General features: G+C 37.8%; 1 protein-coding gene across 4 annotated transcripts in view; it reads right to left on the bottom strand.

Annotated features, from left to right (window-relative positions):
* Positions 1–18,577, bottom strand: part of lrfn1 (leucine rich repeat and fibronectin type III domain containing 1) — a 154,305-nt gene that overhangs the window by 15,861 nt on the left and 119,867 nt on the right. The window contains exon 1 of one of the 4 annotated variants that reach the window (XM_082180011.1): positions 1,949–2,040. The exons of 2 other annotated variants lie outside the window; for them this stretch is intronic. The gene's annotated coding sequence lies outside the window, so the exon portion shown is untranslated. One more of the 4 variants, XM_082180012.1, reaches the window with a different exon arrangement.

Here is an 18,577-nt window from a genome sequence, read left to right as displayed (position 1 = left end):
TAGGTCTAACTCCGTACGAGTCCGAGTTCAATAAGAGCCCGATCCGCCAGCGACGAGGAATAATTGTGTGTGTATTCAGTGCTAACTGGGACACAGTGTCTTTTCTCAGTGGAGAGTGTGGCGGAGCGATTCCTGTCTCTGTCTCGGAGGATTCACTCCATTGATCTCCGGCAACACAGGAAAAAAAAAAAAATAGCCCGGAGAACTTTGTTTCCAAGGCAACTCAGCGGAAGAATGCAGGTCTTCTTTGAATGCCATTAAAGCTGCGGGAGAATCCGAGGTCTTGATGGAGATGGGACAGGTATTGAATATTTACAAGTGCTTTAACCAGGCTTTTAAAGAGCGTGAAGAGCGGCCGAACACACGTGACATCGCATGCAGATTCCACAGCCGTTCGTCTCCAGTAAAACACCAGACATTAACGTCAAAGTGAGGCGCTGGCTTTCTAAAACATCGCTTCTGTGGATCTACACGACCGTCACGTCGCCTGCGGACTCACTGGGACCAGTTCAGGGATTCACTGTGCTTTGGCCAAAGGTTGAGTCATTCCTACTGTGCTTAACATATGAAATCATCTAATCTAGTTCATTTAACCTTTAGACAAAAAGGTTTTGCATAAGTGTATTTTGTTGAGTAACATAATTGATACATGGCTGATATAGTCTGATATAGAGGAGAAAAAAGCTTTTATTCAGAGGTTCAAACTGAGCAAAAAATATGCAAGTTGCTGCAAATGAAAGTCTGATGCACTGAATGCAGAGATGGGAAGTAACGAAGTACAAATACTTTGTTACTGTACTCAAGTAGATTTTTCAGATATTTGTACTTTACTATTTATTTTTTTTCCGACTTTTTACTTTTACTCCTTACATTTTTAACACGAATATCGGTACTTTCTACTCCTTACATTTTACAAAATTACGGAGTTACCGTTATCATTTTTTATACTTTAAGTAAATTTCCAAGCCAGTAATTTGTTACTTTTACTTGAGTAAAGAAGTTAAATTAGTACTTCTACTTTTACCAGAGTATTTTTTTAACACAAGTATCTGTACTTCTACTTGAGTACGGGAAGTGAGTACTTTTGCCATCTCTGACTGAATGTAAATCAATGATAACAGATACTTGCATTTGATGCATTTAAAATGCATTTAAATATCTGTCACTAATGTCTTAGTAAGATGATATTTAATGCTTTGTTTTATGATCAAATCTCTGTAGTTTTAAAACATATACAGTAATGCAATGCACTACGATGATTGAGAAACGAACAAACCTTCCTTAAAAGTCTGATGATCATATTTGAGACTCATGATTTTTCTTTAAAAAAAGTTTGGATAGTCAAGTAAACCTGAGGTACTTCAGTCAGTACGTGTTCATCTTGAAATATAAAGGATATTCTTACATTTACTTGATAAAAATCAGGTCAGATTTGACAGAAGAAAGACACGTGAAGCTCGAGCTGAAGGTTTGTGGACAGTGCACTTTTACGTGGACAGAAAGTCTAAACAATCAATCAGACGACAGAAACATTTATTTTTCTTTGAAAATAAGTGAGAAATGAGTGAAAGATGATTTTATGTTTGTGGTAATCACGCATGCTGTTGACTGAGCTTAACCCAGAGTATTTTCCCCTAAAACTGCGAAAGCTCTTTCTTGCGACTGTGTAAATAAATAATAATCAAGCGTCTGTTGGATCAGAGCAGATTTATGAAAGTCTGCTGTACTTTTTCATAGAAATACTTCCTTCACTTACAACACAAACAACTCATACATTTTTCAAACGTTACAGAGTTCAAAAGGTTCATCTGAACATGTGTGTCTCGGCTCATGAAACTTTCATCAAATCTGCTCTAGTAACTTACATTTCCTTGATCTCACCTTGAGGCAAGAGCATATTGCCATCTCCAGATGTGTGATGTGTGTTAAACGCCTGTTCTTTACACACCTGAAGCTCATCAGCTGCTGTGTTCACTCCTCAGAGAAGGAGAAAACACCAGTTACAGCCGACCGAAGTCTTGCCCTCGGTGTCATGAAACTTCAGACTTTAGCACATTATTGATGTGTGTGTGTGTGTGTGTGTGTGTGGTGTTTGAGACAGGCGTATTATCGTTAACTAAATCTAAAACTATTAAAGGGGTCATGACATGGAATTATTATTATTTGTTTTTCACTTACACATTTTTTATATATATATTATTTAAGGCGAGAACACTACAGGTGAATAGGGTAAAAGATTTAACTAGCAGATATCACTTTCACAGTTGATTTACCTACATTAAGATGAGAAAAAAAGATATTACAAGTTTTCTGTGATTGTATGTTTAAATATGCAAATTAGGCATTGTCTAATTAAATATGTGCTAATTTGCATATATAAAAAAAAACGAAATCTGAGTATTGGATAAAGCCAGGTTCAAAATAATTTTTTCATTGTGTTCACATTTTAGATGGGGGAAATTACAGAGGGATTTATGTATATTTACTTTTGTTATTCTGTAAATCAGAAAATACTGTCAATAGCCTAAAAAAATGATTTTCGCCATGTCTTTTGGAATAAAATGTTATATAAATCAGGCTAGAAATAATATATTTACAAATCCCTCTGTAAATGTCTTCATGATATAACTAGGTACAAGACTGGAGAGTTTGGTGTATATAGCTGCTACTGAAGTGTAGATTTCGGACTTGGAGAATGTGAGAAAAGTCATTTTGATAAAACGGGCTTTAAAGATTTATCATCAGCCAATGAGATTGCGCATTTAGAGATAAATCCCCCCTTTTACTTTCACGATTGGTTGCTTATAAAAAGGAAATGACCATATTTGGATCCGACAGCATTGTACAGGAGAGAGAGAGAGGTGTGTGTGATGACAGGGTGCCGGCAGCGAGATGATTTAACGCCAACTTTTGTTGAAATTATGAGAAATCTACAGACGCAAACAGACAAAGTGTAGTAAAATAAAGTCCTAAATGTGTATTTCAGACTTTTTTTCACCACAAGTCTGAAAGAAGACATGTTATTGAAGACAAATATCCCAAAATCTCAAAATTGTTTTTGCCTGCCGTGTCTCACCTTAAATATTATTTCAAAATATGTTATATTAATAATAATATTAATGCTAAATTATTAAAATATTAATATTAAAACTAAAAATACTTATAAATATAATATAATAAAACTAAAATTGTAGCGTTGAAAGTAAAAACAGTAGTGGTAATTTATATAAAACTAGTAATTTATATATAACTATAACTAATATATATATATATATATATATATATATATATATGAGTGAAGAACAAAACACTAAACTTGGTATTTATCTGGAATTTATCTCACACACTACAGCTACTGGTTTTATTTTACTATGCAACAAATGCATAGAAAAGCAAACAGCTCACAGGAAAACACATTGACTACAACATTAATTATGTTGGTTCTCTCTTGTTTTTGCGTGTGTTCATAATTTCTTTCTATGACAACCCAGATAAAAATTATGTTGGCCCAATTTGGCATGTTTCATTACGTTATCACAAATAAAACAATTAATCTCCCAAGCACGTTCTACGCAATATGATTACAATACAAAATCCTTAATAACATACACATAAAGGCTGAAGATGTCAATGTTCCCATAGGCCGGACTTAAAGCTCAAAAGCCTCTCAAAAAAACTGTATCTTTTGCCTATTTATTCAAGGGAAATGTTGTCGCTGACTAATTTTTCTCTGCTCTAGTAAACAGAGCCGGTTTCTCTGAAGGCTGTGCTTGTTTGTGTCCGAGTGTGGTCTAATAACTCATCAGTCACGGACTATTATGATGGGAAATTTAACGAGATGAATCACTCTCCGAAGTGTAATGAGCATTTTAATAAGCCTCAGTTCTTTATCCAGACAACACTGCTGTGAGATTTAACACAAAGACGCTTTTCACGAATCAAAAAGTCACGAATGAGCTAACGGAGAACTTGCGATGCTTCTTTATTTGTCCAGGCGTGAGTATTCCCGAGCCGGGACACTATCTGAGGACTCAAACTCCTTCACAGATCCACTAATGAGCAGAACAATCCTTTCTCCACAGTGTTTTCTTCCTCGTGTCGGCCAACACCCGGTTCAACTGCGCCGAGGAGAAGCCTTCTCTATGCCGGTTCAAGCGGAAGCTCCTCGACTTTAAAAGTGCATTTCACGCTGCATTATGGGTATGAAAACATGGCAGGACTATTACGTTTTTTTAAACCCTCGCTCTAGTGAATGGCAGACGCTGCTTTAATTCACCAACAAATGAACTGTCATCATTTACTCATCCTTATCCATACAATGAAAGTCAATGTTGTTTGAACCCCTGTTTTCTCATCAGAAGAAAGAACGCCATCTAGGTTTGCCACACATTAGGGTAAAGAAATGATGACATGCTTATATTTTTAGGTGAACTATTCATTTAAAGGGGTGTAAGAATTGAGAAATTAGGAGATGCCGGACAGTCTGGTTGAAGAGCGACCAAAGGACCTCTCTGGAAATTAACATTTTAACTCCTGCTCGTGCACTATCGAGACGAGAGTCTCATCTCAGAGTCATCCTAATCTACATCTCTTTCCCTCATCCCCCTCTCCTTCTCCCCCAATGCGAACATCACCAAGGACTCGCCCAAGAATATATGGTTTATTGTGAAAGATTAACATCGAGTATTATACATATTTAGTATCATTTGAAATGTCTCAGTGCGACTGGTACAAATGTCTCATTTCCAAATAAGTAAAACAAAAGGTAATAAGGTTTTTAAGAGTTTAGGGATAACTGACACACAAAGGAAGGTGGTCTCTAGACAAATGGTCTCCTACCCCCCAAAAGGTGTAGCTTCTGAATGCAAATTTCCATTGTTAAAATATGTTTCCAAGTGAAAGAGGTCCTGACTATTTAATGAAATGCAGCAGAGGGTTCGGGGCCTTTTCTATACTTCAGATTAGCCCGTGGGCCTATCGAGCGCGAGCTTACAGGGGTCAATATTCAATGCCATTTTGCCATTATTGTTCATACAAAAAAAAGCTTTATGGTTGATCCATTCACTTCACTGTCAAAGCTCATGATTATACACTCTTTTAGACTATTCTGCACAACAACAAGCAGAGCAAATAATAACTCTATGGTATAGTGGATTGTAGTGCTGGACAAAACAACAACTTTTACAACCCAATAACCAGAATCTAGACGTGCTGTGAGTCTCTAATTTACCAAGTCAGACATCAGCAGAACTTTACAGCTCAAATACACATTTACACTAATAAATTCATGTGATTTAATAAATATACGGCTAGACATTTCTGCTGTTCAACCCTCCAGACGTCACAGACCTCCATTAGGAGTGTTTTATAGTGCGATTATAGAGAAATCATTAGTATTAGAGCGGCAGTGCTCCACGATTCAACTTTAAATATTTATTCTCAAACTGTCGCCTCTGTGTTTTAAAGTTTACCTTTGGGTTTACCTGTCAAGCACGACCTTTACAGATCTTTTGTTATTTTCCATGAAGATCTGCTGACTTTTACAAGAGTCCTCAGAGATGATTCGAGCTCAAGAGTCTCAGACTGAGACGAACATCTCCAGAACGTGCTCACAGCTCATTACTAAAGCTACAGGAGATTTCATATTTACATTTAACAAAAAACTAATTAAGATTACTACTACTAATAATAATAATATAAAAATATTATATAGAAAATTTGGATTCTCTCTCTCTCTCTCTCTCACACACACACAATTTTGAAAATAATTAAATTATATATATATAATATCAATATTTATATAGCTACAGGAGATTTCATATTTACATTTAACAAAAAACTAATTAAAATTACTACTACTACTACTACTACTAATAATAATATTATATATAAAATTTAGATATAACACTAACCTTTAAACACACACACACACACACACACACACAAACAATTTAGATATATGTAAATGTATAATTTTTTTTCCAAAACAATTACATTTACAACTTGGCAAATTAGTTTTTGCTGTAATATTAAGAATTGAATGGTATTGGTGTCATTTATCGAAGCCTTAATCCTGAGAACCCCATTAAGCTTTAAGTGTATTTGGTTCAAGTGTTCTGGCATCAGTATCTGTAGATAAACTGTGATTTTAATAGAGCAAGCGTGTGTGTGACATTAGAGAGCCACGTGTGCGTGTGTGTGTGTGTGTGTGTGTGTGTGTGTGTGTGTGTGTGTGTGTGTGTGTGTGTGTGTGTGTGTGTGTGACCCAGAGCGCTTCAGATCCGCATGACTACTGACGACACGTCTAATGTTTGTTTGTTTGAGCTGCAATACAAAGGTTAAAGCTCCTGTTCCGTGACTTCTGTCTTCCGCCTAAAGGAAGAGTTCACAAGCGCACATGATGTAAACAAACATGAAGGATTCCTGCCGTCCCCAGGAGATTCCTGAAGCTCTCGCTCAATCCAGAGGTGTTTTCAGGATCTTTCTTTCCACGAGTTTACTGTAATACTACAGACTACAGAAACTTTTCTCCGTGTTCATGTTTAAATTAATGCTCACTTGTTTTAAAGTGACATTAATGTGTCACACTACAAACCATGCACCAATATTCACTGCAAGACTGAATGAGCAGCTTCAACAACAGACTGAAGAAACATTACAGATACTTGACATGTGACGATATTCTTCATAAATCTGAACATCGGATAAAGTCAGGTTCAAGATTCTTGTTTGATTTGGTTGACATAATAGACTTAGAGGTTTTTACAGAAAGGATTTTGACAAAAAATTTATCACTCGCTTGTTTTTAGGAATAAAATGTTATATAAAATCAGATGAAAGTAATATATAAAAAAAAACCTTCATTAAAACCTTCAGAATGTAGATGGGAATAATGTATGCCAGTGAAAAAACTCACAGCCTTTAAAGATACATATTGAGATTGAAATATGTAGACGCAAATAGATAAAGTGCAATAAAATAAACACTTAAAAGTGTATTTTGGATGTTTTTAGTATTATTTATACTATTATAGTTTGTATTCATATTTTTTAACAGACAGAATTTAAAAAATGCATTTTCAGCATGTTTTTTAGGAATAAAAGGTAAATATGTAGGGGAGACCGGGGACAGTTGCAACACTTTTTGCATTTCTCTCAGTTACTCAGAGACTATTTGGACTAGACCAACCAAATTTGTATATTAAACTTGCATCTGTCTGCTAATTACCCATACCATTTAAAGATGCTTATATATCGTTCACAGTATTTATTTGAATGGAAGAAGTCAGATGTTGCAACTGACCCCGACCCCGGGACGGTTGCAACATGTTAAAAATACCTTAAATCTCACTAATTAACTTTAGATTTTTGTCTCAATAAGCATAGAATTCTGAAAATATTAACTGTTTTAGGCCTACTATAATATTATAGTATTATTTATTTACACAATAAAATTATTGTAGCCTATTATTTATTTATTTAGTCATATTTATCAAATAACAGTTATTGAGTTTTGTTTGTTCATGTGTAGAACACAGGCCTACACAGATTCAGTGTGCAGGAGTTACAGATGATATTCAATCTCTCCATATTTCAGTGTCAGACAGGAAGAATTTAACAATTTGCAATGCATCAAACTTTTATTAAACATGCGATTTATAACTTGTTGCAACCGTCCCCAACCCTATCAGCCATGACAGAACATCATACTCCTGCTAGACACACTGACTTTGACACATGCTAACCATGTCACTTAGAAGTCAACAAAACAATAATTCAAACTAAGTAAGTTTTGATGAATTCATACAAAATGTCAGGGCAGTATGACAAAAATACAATTTACTTTCATACCTCCAAAACAAGTTTTGTTCAATAAATGCAGCAGCAGAGGTTGAATATGTCTACTGTCTTCTTTGGGGGGAGGGTCTAACTGTGCATGTGCAGTGTGAGTGACATCACTCAAGCTTGTTTCTGATTGGAGAAAAATGACATGTTGTAACTGTCCCCGGTCTCCCCTATCAGCCGAATGATTTATGCACAAACCCTGCAGTAAAAAAGCTTCAGAATATAGATATTAATAAAACTGTAAGTTTTGGTGTATATAAGTGCTGCTGAAGTGGAGAAAAACTCACAGCCTTTAAATATATTTTTCGTAAGTGAAATCTACAGATGCAAATTGATATAGTGCAATCAAATAAACACTTTTTATTTTGGATGCTTGCTTTCCACTATTCTGAAACCACACATTATGAGAAGAATAAAGAGCCCAATACCTCAAAAATGACTAATGCATGTTTTTGCCTTCAGTCATTTCTGAAGGAATCACTTTCACTGCATGTAAAAGTGCAGCACAAGGGCATTTTGTGTTCTGAGATCCACAGAAGCAGAGAAACATCAGGGAGAGTAGAAGATGACCGGCTGTTAATCGACTGCACCGTTCCTTTAAGACCCTGACAACACCATCATGTAGACACAGCGGAGAAACCCCGAGTGAAGCGCTGCTGAAGTGATGATGATGTGTTTCAGAGGATCAGCTCTCTTCCTGTCAATCAAACTGACCTCTGACAGCAGTGTTTCACCTCAGTCCTCCTCTCTCAGAGGAACAACCGCTGATTCTCACCACAGCATCCAATCACAGGGCAGAGATGAAGATGACATCATGTGCATGATGACTAGTGTGTCACTATAAATATTAAAGGAAAAACTCACAGAAAATAATAATAATAATAATAATTTACTCATTTCAGACCTGACTTACAAAATAAAAACTAAGCCAGATGCTATTTTCCAATATATATTATAGCAATATATTATTTCCAATATATCATATTAGCATTTTTTAAATGTACAATATTTAAAAGAAATTATTGCAATAACAATAATAAGATCTAAATTATTACATTTCAATTGATTATATATATATATATATATATATATATATATATATATATATATATATATGTCTCTGGTGATGGTGGGAATTTTAAAAGTTAATTAACAATAATAATAATAATACCTATGTTTATATATATATATATATATATATATATATATATGAAGATATATGAAGTGCCATCTGAAATTTTCTTCTAGAATGATCATTTTTATCAAGCTTGTATGTTTATGTTCAGTTATTGCACTTTAATGGCAATTAAAATGACCTATTAATTGTCATTAAAGTGAAATTACTGAACCTAAATATACGAGCTTGATAAAAATGCTCATTTAGAAGAAAATATTATACACAATATATAATATTTTATATATTTATTTATAAATATTATAAAAAAGAGCAAATTAACAACAATAATGAAAATAATAGTATTTAAATATGATATATTTCTGTTCTAAAAGTTTCTAGAATGTGATCATGCGATTAGCGCCGGCTGAGCTGGCTGTCAGGATCTGTGAGTGTGTGATTATACGTGTGGAACAGCTGTTATTAGCACTGCATACATGCAGAACAGCATGCTCACTTCTACAGATACACCCTTCAGAACATCGACTGAAATAATCTGGACAAACCGGTCACGTAGAAATCATCATGCTTCTGATACTTGACTTAGTTAACATTAACATTACAAAAAGCATTTTCAGATCTTTATTTTATGTGCTACTTTTTTTTCGCATCTAATAATTGTAGAAATTATAATTTTCCATCCTTATTTTCACTCTCTGTCATTATAAGCTATTATAAGATACACACTTGTTGTCTCTTTGGAATAAAGAGCACCAATGAATCATTCAAAATGAAATAAGTAAATTAGCTATTAGGAAAGTAAACAGATTCTTATGTTGATCTTAAAGTGTTTACAGTAATTTCTCTTCTTGCATTAATGCGTCTAAATGTCAAAAGTTTGAGAAAATGAGTTAATTACTTTTTTCCATCTATCTGTGTTTTGAACAGTTCAAACATCACTAATGGCTGGTTTAATTACGGTGAGTTATGACGAGCCTCTAAATCATTCCAGTTTGTTCGGCTTTTGTTTTATTCCCTATCATTCTGTTTACAGAAAATGTGTTTGGAGTTCATTACTAGCAGATGCTGCCTATTGATGATTGATGATTATATATGTTTTCAATAGCGAGTGTGTGTTGATACTGTTTCCTATGCAATGACGTTAGCCAATCATAACAGTGTGTGTTTACTGACGAGCCTTAAAGGAGCCGCGCCTTAAAAACTGATCATTTCAGACCGAATGAGGGATGAAAATAATCGTTTTTCTCAAATATATTTGTTAGTTTGTTTTTTGTGTGCAAAAAAACTTATAAGTGACATTACAAGGAACATATTAAAGGGGTGGTATAATGCCATTTTCACAAGATGTAAAATAAGTCTCTGATGTCCCCAGAGTGTGTATGTGAAGTTTTAGCTCAAAATACCCCACAGATATTGTTATATAGCATGTTAGAATTGTCACTTTTTGTGAACAGTTGAAAACGCACTGTATCGTGTCTGTCCCTTTAAATGCAAATGAGCTGCTGCTCCCGGCACAGAGGGCGGAGCTTCAACAGCTTGTGTCCTTTTACCTCACACACACATGCACTGAACATTTCAAAAACTTTTAGCCTTTTATGTTCAAACCGGAGTCAGACAATGATGGAGAGACTCAAGAAGAAGTGACAACATGTAGAAGCAACAGAACATTTCTGAATGGTTAGTTGATGAATTTATGTAGCTGATGTGTAGTTATCTTCTAGTCATTGATTAGCATATTCTGTCATGATAATCTATAAATTGTGTTCAGGGGGCGGGGTTTATGTAAATTTAGGGTTGGTGATGTCACTAACCCGGGAGGAATGTGGTGTAGTCTCTACCAGCCGTTTGTTGTAGTCCTTAAAAAACGATTTCTTTAAAAGCAAATATCTCCCTTTGCTTTGAACTTTGAGCTTCGTAACTTTGCAGATGTTGTTTATGCTCAAACAGCAACATTACACACTAACTAACGTTAGAAAAGTGAAATCATAATCAACCACCCCTTTAAAATAATTTGTAAAAATCCATGTCATGATCCCTTAAAGTAGAAATGTTCACTCATTAAGCATCAATAGTTCAGTAATTGGGGGTAATGTGGTCCGAGCTTTAATCTCTTACATTTAATCCACTCCAAACCTGTAAGTACACCGTACATATTAAGGGCTGTTATTAATGTTTCTGTTTGCACTCATCTCTACAGCACAGGGTGTAAATATACTTACATATCCCCCATAATTCTGTGCAAGTGACAGATGACTGCTAAAGGTTTTGGTATTGTGTTTAACGCTGTATGTGATGCAGTAAGTATTTTACTCGCTTACAAAAACACACGTCTGCCCAATAAGTCCTTCAGATGCAGTCCTGTGTGTGATTATCCTGTGATATTCGATTGAGTTTCTTGCCTTTCATTGGATCAGAGTAGGACTTCACACCAGAAAACAGATCATCGGAAATATAAGACAAAAATAAGACAACACAGCCTGCCAAACTGTGGAAATGGGTCAAACTGGTGGGAATGGACAGACTAACTACAAAGATATCCTGCTTTTCAGTCACTTCTGAATAAACATGTACTTGAAAGGATGATCAGTGAACGAGACTGTTAGTAGCAGTTCAGTTAATTAAAGCTGAAGTATGATGCAAAAAGTAATAGATTTGCATGCGCACGTAAGACTCGTGAAAGTGTACATAAGATTGTGCAAGCGTAAATAAAATGTGGTTGTGCAAGAGAAGCTTTGTAACGGTGTAAATCAAGCCTATGAAACAAAGATTTGCAGCATTTTACCGTCGATTTGCAAACGAAAACATTAGTGTCAAGAACTGCAAAACGTATTGACTATTTAACTCATATAATATATGCTTTTGCCAGTTCAATTGGCCTGTCTGCAGTCTTTGCCAGTGCAAGTACAGCTAAAGCAGGTGTAGTATCCGGACAGAGACCCATGACACTATCCTCTCCTCTCTGCCCAGCTGTAAATGACCTACAGTTAACCAGGATGCTTGGACTGAGTTAATCTCACACAAAGCAGAAAGGAGGCTCCCCGTCTGTTGTGATCTGTCTTTAGTTGGATTCCTGCAGTGTTTTGATGAGGAATCTGACTGGCTCCGGGCCCCGAACAGCAGATTGAACTGAGTCAGGACGCCCGCGGCGTTAGCCCGATGCTAATGATAGAAACAGAGGACAGGAGAGCTAGCCCAACGTCACAGCAAATGAGTGGAGGCTTCTGGAAGCAAAATGAAAATAACAACACATCCATTTAAAAGTGCCTGCAGTGAAGAGAAAGAAGAAGAAGAAGAGGAAGGAAAACGCCAGTCTCCTGCAGTGATAACTGGTGCTCCAGATGCAATCAGACTGGCTTTGAACATACTGCGCTTAAACCCTCAACAACAGCTTAAAATAGCACAGCAAAAACACATAACCTCCATAACCACACACATACAGCACCATAAATATATCAGTGCTCGAATCCTGCTGCTGCTACACGTTTTCATTAAGGTTTCATGGTATGACAACAAAAAATCATGACATAAAACCTGAACTAACCTTCACTGTTAAAGGGGTGATGAACTGAGAAATCAAATTTTCCTTGAGCTTTTGACATATAAGAGGTCATCATTCAATAAGAATATCCTGTAGGTTTCAGAACTGAAAACTTCCTTGTTAGTCCAATAAAAGCTTTTATTGACACCAGGCTCAGCAAACAACAGGTTTTTCAAAGTGGGGATCTATGAGGTCAAAGGGTATCAAACCCCGCCTCCACAGAAGAAGATCAACGCCTACTTCAACACTGCCTGTTAAGCTCCGCCCACCGATTCACGCATTACATGAAACTCATTATAATATGCAAAACTGGTATCCAAACATAGCAGTGGGCGTTTACTTCCAAGTCTTCAATGCGACACAGCCATAAAAACCGAGTGTTTCAGGACCTAGGCTCAAAACCAGGGAAGAAAATAGCCTATTACTTATTCATTTTGATGTTTCTGAATGTAAAAACCAAGCGAACGTCATAAGTTGACCTCAGATAACAATATAAAAAAACGATGACCCCTTTAAAGGTGCAGTATGTAAGAATGACAACTAGTGGTCAAAATAGGTACTGCAGTCGAGTTCAAAATATCGGAGATGGTCGTTTCTCCAGCCCCGCCCCGCCCCGCCTCCTCAGACTCGACACTCACACGGGTCGCCAGTTTGATCACACACAACAGGAACGAACGCAAAGGACAATGAAAATGGGCAAATTGGCAACGTGCAGTTTCACAGAACAACAACAACAACAAAACATTCCAGACTGGAAACGCACATTTCAAAGTATAATAACTGGCTGTAGAAGTGTTTTTCAGAGAGACAAGTATGTGAACTTAGCATGTTTCCTCAATATATGCAAACATATTATGGTATTTTTATGCTTTAGTAGAGTGAAAAACTTACATACAACACCTTTAAAATAAGCTGGTTTAACCATTTTGAAATATGCTCAACAAGATCAACCTAGACACCCACAAGCTTATTAATAACTTAAAGAGCACCTATTATGCAACTTTTTTACAAGAATCTCAAAATACCCCACATTTCATTCATTATCCCATGTTGTAAATGACTATTTTTGAGTGAAAGGAAAAACATGCTATTTTCATGCATGTGTCTTTAAATGCAAATGAGCTGCAGCTTCCCGCCCACTTTCCAGAAGAGGGCGGAGCCTGTACAGCTCATGCCTCGGATACTCTGCCAAAAACTTAAAGTCCCTGTAAAGTCAAAATTAAGTATGTGTTCTGAGTTTGTCACACCACAGAAAAAGGTGTTATTAGCCACCCAGCCAAATTTGAATTATAAAAAAAGCCGGCAAGTACATAAAATAAGCTATCAAAATCTTGAAAAAATGAGCAGTAGTCTCTACTCTCAAACGCTGGGGGCGTGTCCACTGGCTGCGCTGAAACCACGCCCACTCGCGGGAAAGCTAAGCTGCCGTCGCCACACTGACTCAACTGTCACCGCTACAGCCGGAATGGATGCTCCTAGGTTTTACAAAGCCATACATGTTCGAGCCTGGACTACCTACTATAATTATAACATAAGCATACAAGGCAACTTACACTCATTGGTGGGCACGCACTGCCGTCTGCCGACGATGGCACCAGTTGTCGGCGCGACGGGAGGATGAAGGCCGAGGCGAGAGCTCGTCGGCTCGGACCCATTCACCAGTAACAGCGGATTATCAGTGAATCCCAGTTGTCTCCAACGAAAGTTTATAAAACAATCCCGTGCAAATTGATCACTACAGAGGCGGGTTTTGGCGGTGATCCTCAGCTGTCCATCAAGGTGGCTCTTCACAAAATTAATCCACCTCTTCTTGATCGTTTTTCAGAAATTTAAATAAGGACACCGATCTGTTTTGTACGTGATCGCATCCAGGTAGTACGCATTTCCGTGACGAAGGCATAGCTAGCTAGCAAACTGTAGGCTGTAGTAACTAATAGTAGGCTACTGACAGTAACTCGCGATCGGCAAACTGATGTGAATGTGCAATATTGTTAGGGGAGGGGCAGCGTCAGGGGCTCCAGTGCGTCATCAAGTAGGGGCGTGTCCAGGAGCTCAGGGGCTTCAGTGCGTCATCAAGTAGGGGCGTGTCCAGGAGCTCAGGGGCTCCAGTGCGTCATCAAGTAGGGGCGTGTCCAGGAGCTCAGGGGCTTCAGTGCGTCATCAAGTAGGGGCGTGTCCAGGAGCTCAGGGGCTTCAGTGCGTCATCGAGCCCCCGTTTTTGCCCCGCCCAAAAAATCCGGAACACAGCAATGGAGAAAAACTGTTTAACGGTCTAACTCCACAATTCAGTTCTTCACAGTTCACAGTCTTTGTAATTATTTTTTAGAATTGCCTTTACAGGGACTTTAAACATATGTTTGGTTTCGATTATCATCTCTTTTGCTGCCACGCTCACGTGAAATCGCAGTTCTTCATCATCATGAAAGCTTATTAACTGCATGCGTTTTAAATCCATATCAGTCTAAACTTCTGATATATGGTTTTCTGAGCGCACACACCCGAAGCACGCGCACAGAAAGCTGAATGTCAGATGGCGCGTCCGTTGACTTTTAAACTCAGTAACGTAAACAGCAGGGAAAGAAATCGCATGTGTTTATTAGATTTGTGTATTACAGTGAAAGCAGCGTAATATTCAGTACCTACTGCTGTATACACTGTTAATATGAATCAAACAACAAAAGAAAAACTGATAATCACTCACTGCTCTTGACTGAATAACTTAAGTAGCTTTAATAAGAATACATTTCCTATTTCTGGCGAGGAGATAAACATGGCGGACTGTGTACAGCTCACTGAGGGGCGGAGTCTATGCTAATAGGACAGAGTCCGTCAGCAGTCGTGGGCGGGGCCTAAGCGATGTCACATTGCTTAGAAACAGCAAACGGCTTATTCTGAGACACAGCTTATGATTTATGGGGGTTAAAAAATGTTTTACCATTATAGGGTGGTTGTGTACACACTACACACTGCACACACATTTATTTTTAAACACTGTGTAAAAGTGAATTTTGCATAATAGTTCCCCTTTAAACCAGTTCTGACCATTTAATGACTAAATTCAACCAGTTAGACATGACGTAATCCTCTGTTTGCACATGACATTAACATCTCAAGTGATTAGCGAGTGCAGTGTATTTAGAGGCTGAAAACGTAAATCATCTGCCTTAGATGAACACTTGTGATTGGGTGAGTAACATCAACAGCTGGTTTAGGCTGTATTGTGTGGTTTGGTTGAGATGAACCTCCACCAGTTTGGCTGGCGGCTCATTACCTCACCTATACTAGTTCTTGAGGTGATATAGACCTGTTCATACGCTGTGCTGATTCTGCAATGTACAGAACAACTGCTGACTTCAGCTTGACATACAGTGAGACAGCTGCAAACGTCAAAGGACTCACTGTTTCAGGACAAATGATCAATGCTATTTTTACTCTAGTGAGGACGTTCACCACGGCTCTCCTTGAAGCCTTTCCATCAACGTGTTGTAAAACTAACGAGATACTTTCCAAGAAGGAGGCGCTCAGGCCTGCTAGTTTCTCCGTCTTATCGCAGTGAATTTAATTTGTTCGGGCTGGTGGTGACAGCGAGCCGTCCCTCTGTCTCATTTATACACGAGCTCTCACAGCAGAGGAGATGTGCTGCCACACACACACACACACACACACACACACACACTTCCACCGCACAGATCCTCTGCTGACGCTCAGCAGGGGGAGAAAATGTGCCGACTAATAAGACTGGACTGCAGTGTGTGTGTGTGTGTGTGTGTGTGTGTGTGTGTGTGTGTGTGTGTGTGTGTGTGCAGGGATGAAGATACTTGTAGGTTAGTGGTGTTTGCTCCGGCAAGCACAATATTTCCTGTGTAATGCTGCTTTTCTACCTCTGCATTCCCCCAATTATTGGTCTTAACTACAATCTAAACAAAACAATACTGTTTCTGTAACACATTTCAATGCCTTCTGTAAGGCCAAAACAGCTCTGCTGTGGATGTTTAACTAGGCCTACAGTAAACACACAAACAACTAGACAGACAGACAGACAGACAAACAGGATAGATAGATAGATAGATAGATAGATAGATAGATAGATGGATAGATGGATAGATGGATAGATGGATAGATGGATAGATGGATAGATAGATAGATAGATAGATAGACAGACAGACAGACAGACAGACAGACAGACAGACAGATAGACAAAAATACAGACAGACAGACAGACTGATAGATAGACAGACAGACAGACAGACAGACAGACTGATAGATAGACAGACAGACATACAGACAGAAATACAGACAGATTAGATAGATAGACAGACAGACTAGATAGATAGACAGATAGACAAAAATACAGACAGACAGACAGACAGATAGGTCTGTATTTAGATCTTTTCTAATAAATAAACTGAAACGCAGGAAGAGAAAGAACACAGTCGCTCCCATTCCAATTAACAGCTCCTCTCTCAGAGCTTCAGGAAACTTCAGAGTTCAAGTCCAAATGTGTGTGTGTGAAGTTTTCTCAAAGGTGTGTGTGGAGCTGCTGGACTACACTGAACTACACACAACTAGATCTGCTCCAAACCATAATGAGCTGGATCACATTCGATACGCAGCTGACTTCTAAAACTCAGATGGAACTGATCTGAAGTGACACACACGTCGTGTTCCTCACTTCTGGGACTGACTTCTCTCAACAGGATACATTGGCCACTATTGGAGAATGAAGTTATGCTACTAACTCGGATGAGTCTAGTTTCTCCCAAGTCCAGGGAGCACATGCATGATGTGTTAAAATGCTGTCTAGAACACACACTAGGACTCAAACAGTTGTCCGGGACTGCTTTGTGACTCATGAGCATCAAGGAGGCTTCAACCCGACTCAGCGGCACACAGGATTGTACGGCTGGTGTTTAGTGAGTCATCCAAGACCCAGAATGCCCTCGCACCAGTCTTACCCCATTAAAACCAGAGAACGACCATGACAGCCGACCCCGGGGCGACCTCACAACAACCAGGACACAGCCGGTTCTGTGATTATAAGAGGAGATCAGCGTTTTAAAGGAATATTCTGGTTTAAACGCAACATGAGCTGTAAATCATGTCATGCATCGGTTTAAAACAAACAAAAAAATAAAATAAAAATGGAAACCTGGCAAGGTTGAATCACATGGTTTTGAATGTATAATCACGAAGCCTGAAAAATATACGTACTGAGTGCAAACGCTTCTAGCTACAAGCTCACTTTCACGTTTTGCATTTTAAAATATGTCAGAATGTGATTCATAATGTGCCGTGAGGGAGTTACGCTGGGTATTAGCATATATTGTCTTCTACAGTGAGTTCTCTCTCTCAGGTCAATTACTGACAGCCAAAGACAAAGCTTCAGTGCTGAGCGTTGAGGAAAACATTTTAAAGGGATACACTGTAAAAAAATAAAATAAAAAAAATTGAAAGAAAGTTTTTCTGCTTCCCTGTCATTCAAAATCAATATTTGGTAGTAATGACATGAGGGTAGTGAATGAAGACAAAAATGTCACTTTCACTTTTTTTTTTACTGGTCAATTTTGAGATTTTGGGATATTTGTCTTCAATAACATGTCTTCTTTCAGACTTGTGGTGAAAAAAAGTCCGACATACACATTTAGGTCTTCATTTTACTACACTTTGTCTGTTTGCGTCTGTAGATTTCTCATAAATTCAACAAAAGTTGGCGTTGTAAATCCTCCCGCCGCTCCGCGATCTCTGCCGGCTCCCTGTCATCACACACACCGCTGGAAAGCTCTCTCTCTCCTGTACAATGCTATTGGCTCCAAATATGGTCATCTCCTTTTTATCAGCAACCAATCATGAAAGTAAAAGGGGGGATTTAACTCTAAATGCGCAATCTCATTGGCTGATATAAATCTTTAAAGCCCGTTTTATCAAAATGACTTTTCTCCCATTCTCCAAGTCTGAAATCTACACTTCAGTAGCAGCTATATACACCAAACTCTCCAGTCTTGTACCTAGTTATATCATGAAGACATTTACAGAGGGATTTGTAAATATATTATTCCTAGC

This window comes from Leuciscus leuciscus, assembly GCF_965113295.1.
Source record: "Leuciscus leuciscus genome assembly, chromosome: 9".
NCBI lineage: Eukaryota > Metazoa > Chordata > Actinopteri > Cypriniformes > Leuciscidae > Leuciscus > Leuciscus leuciscus.
The sequence above is the reverse complement of the archived record's forward strand: the minus strand, read 5'-3'. Positions and strand labels throughout refer to the sequence as shown.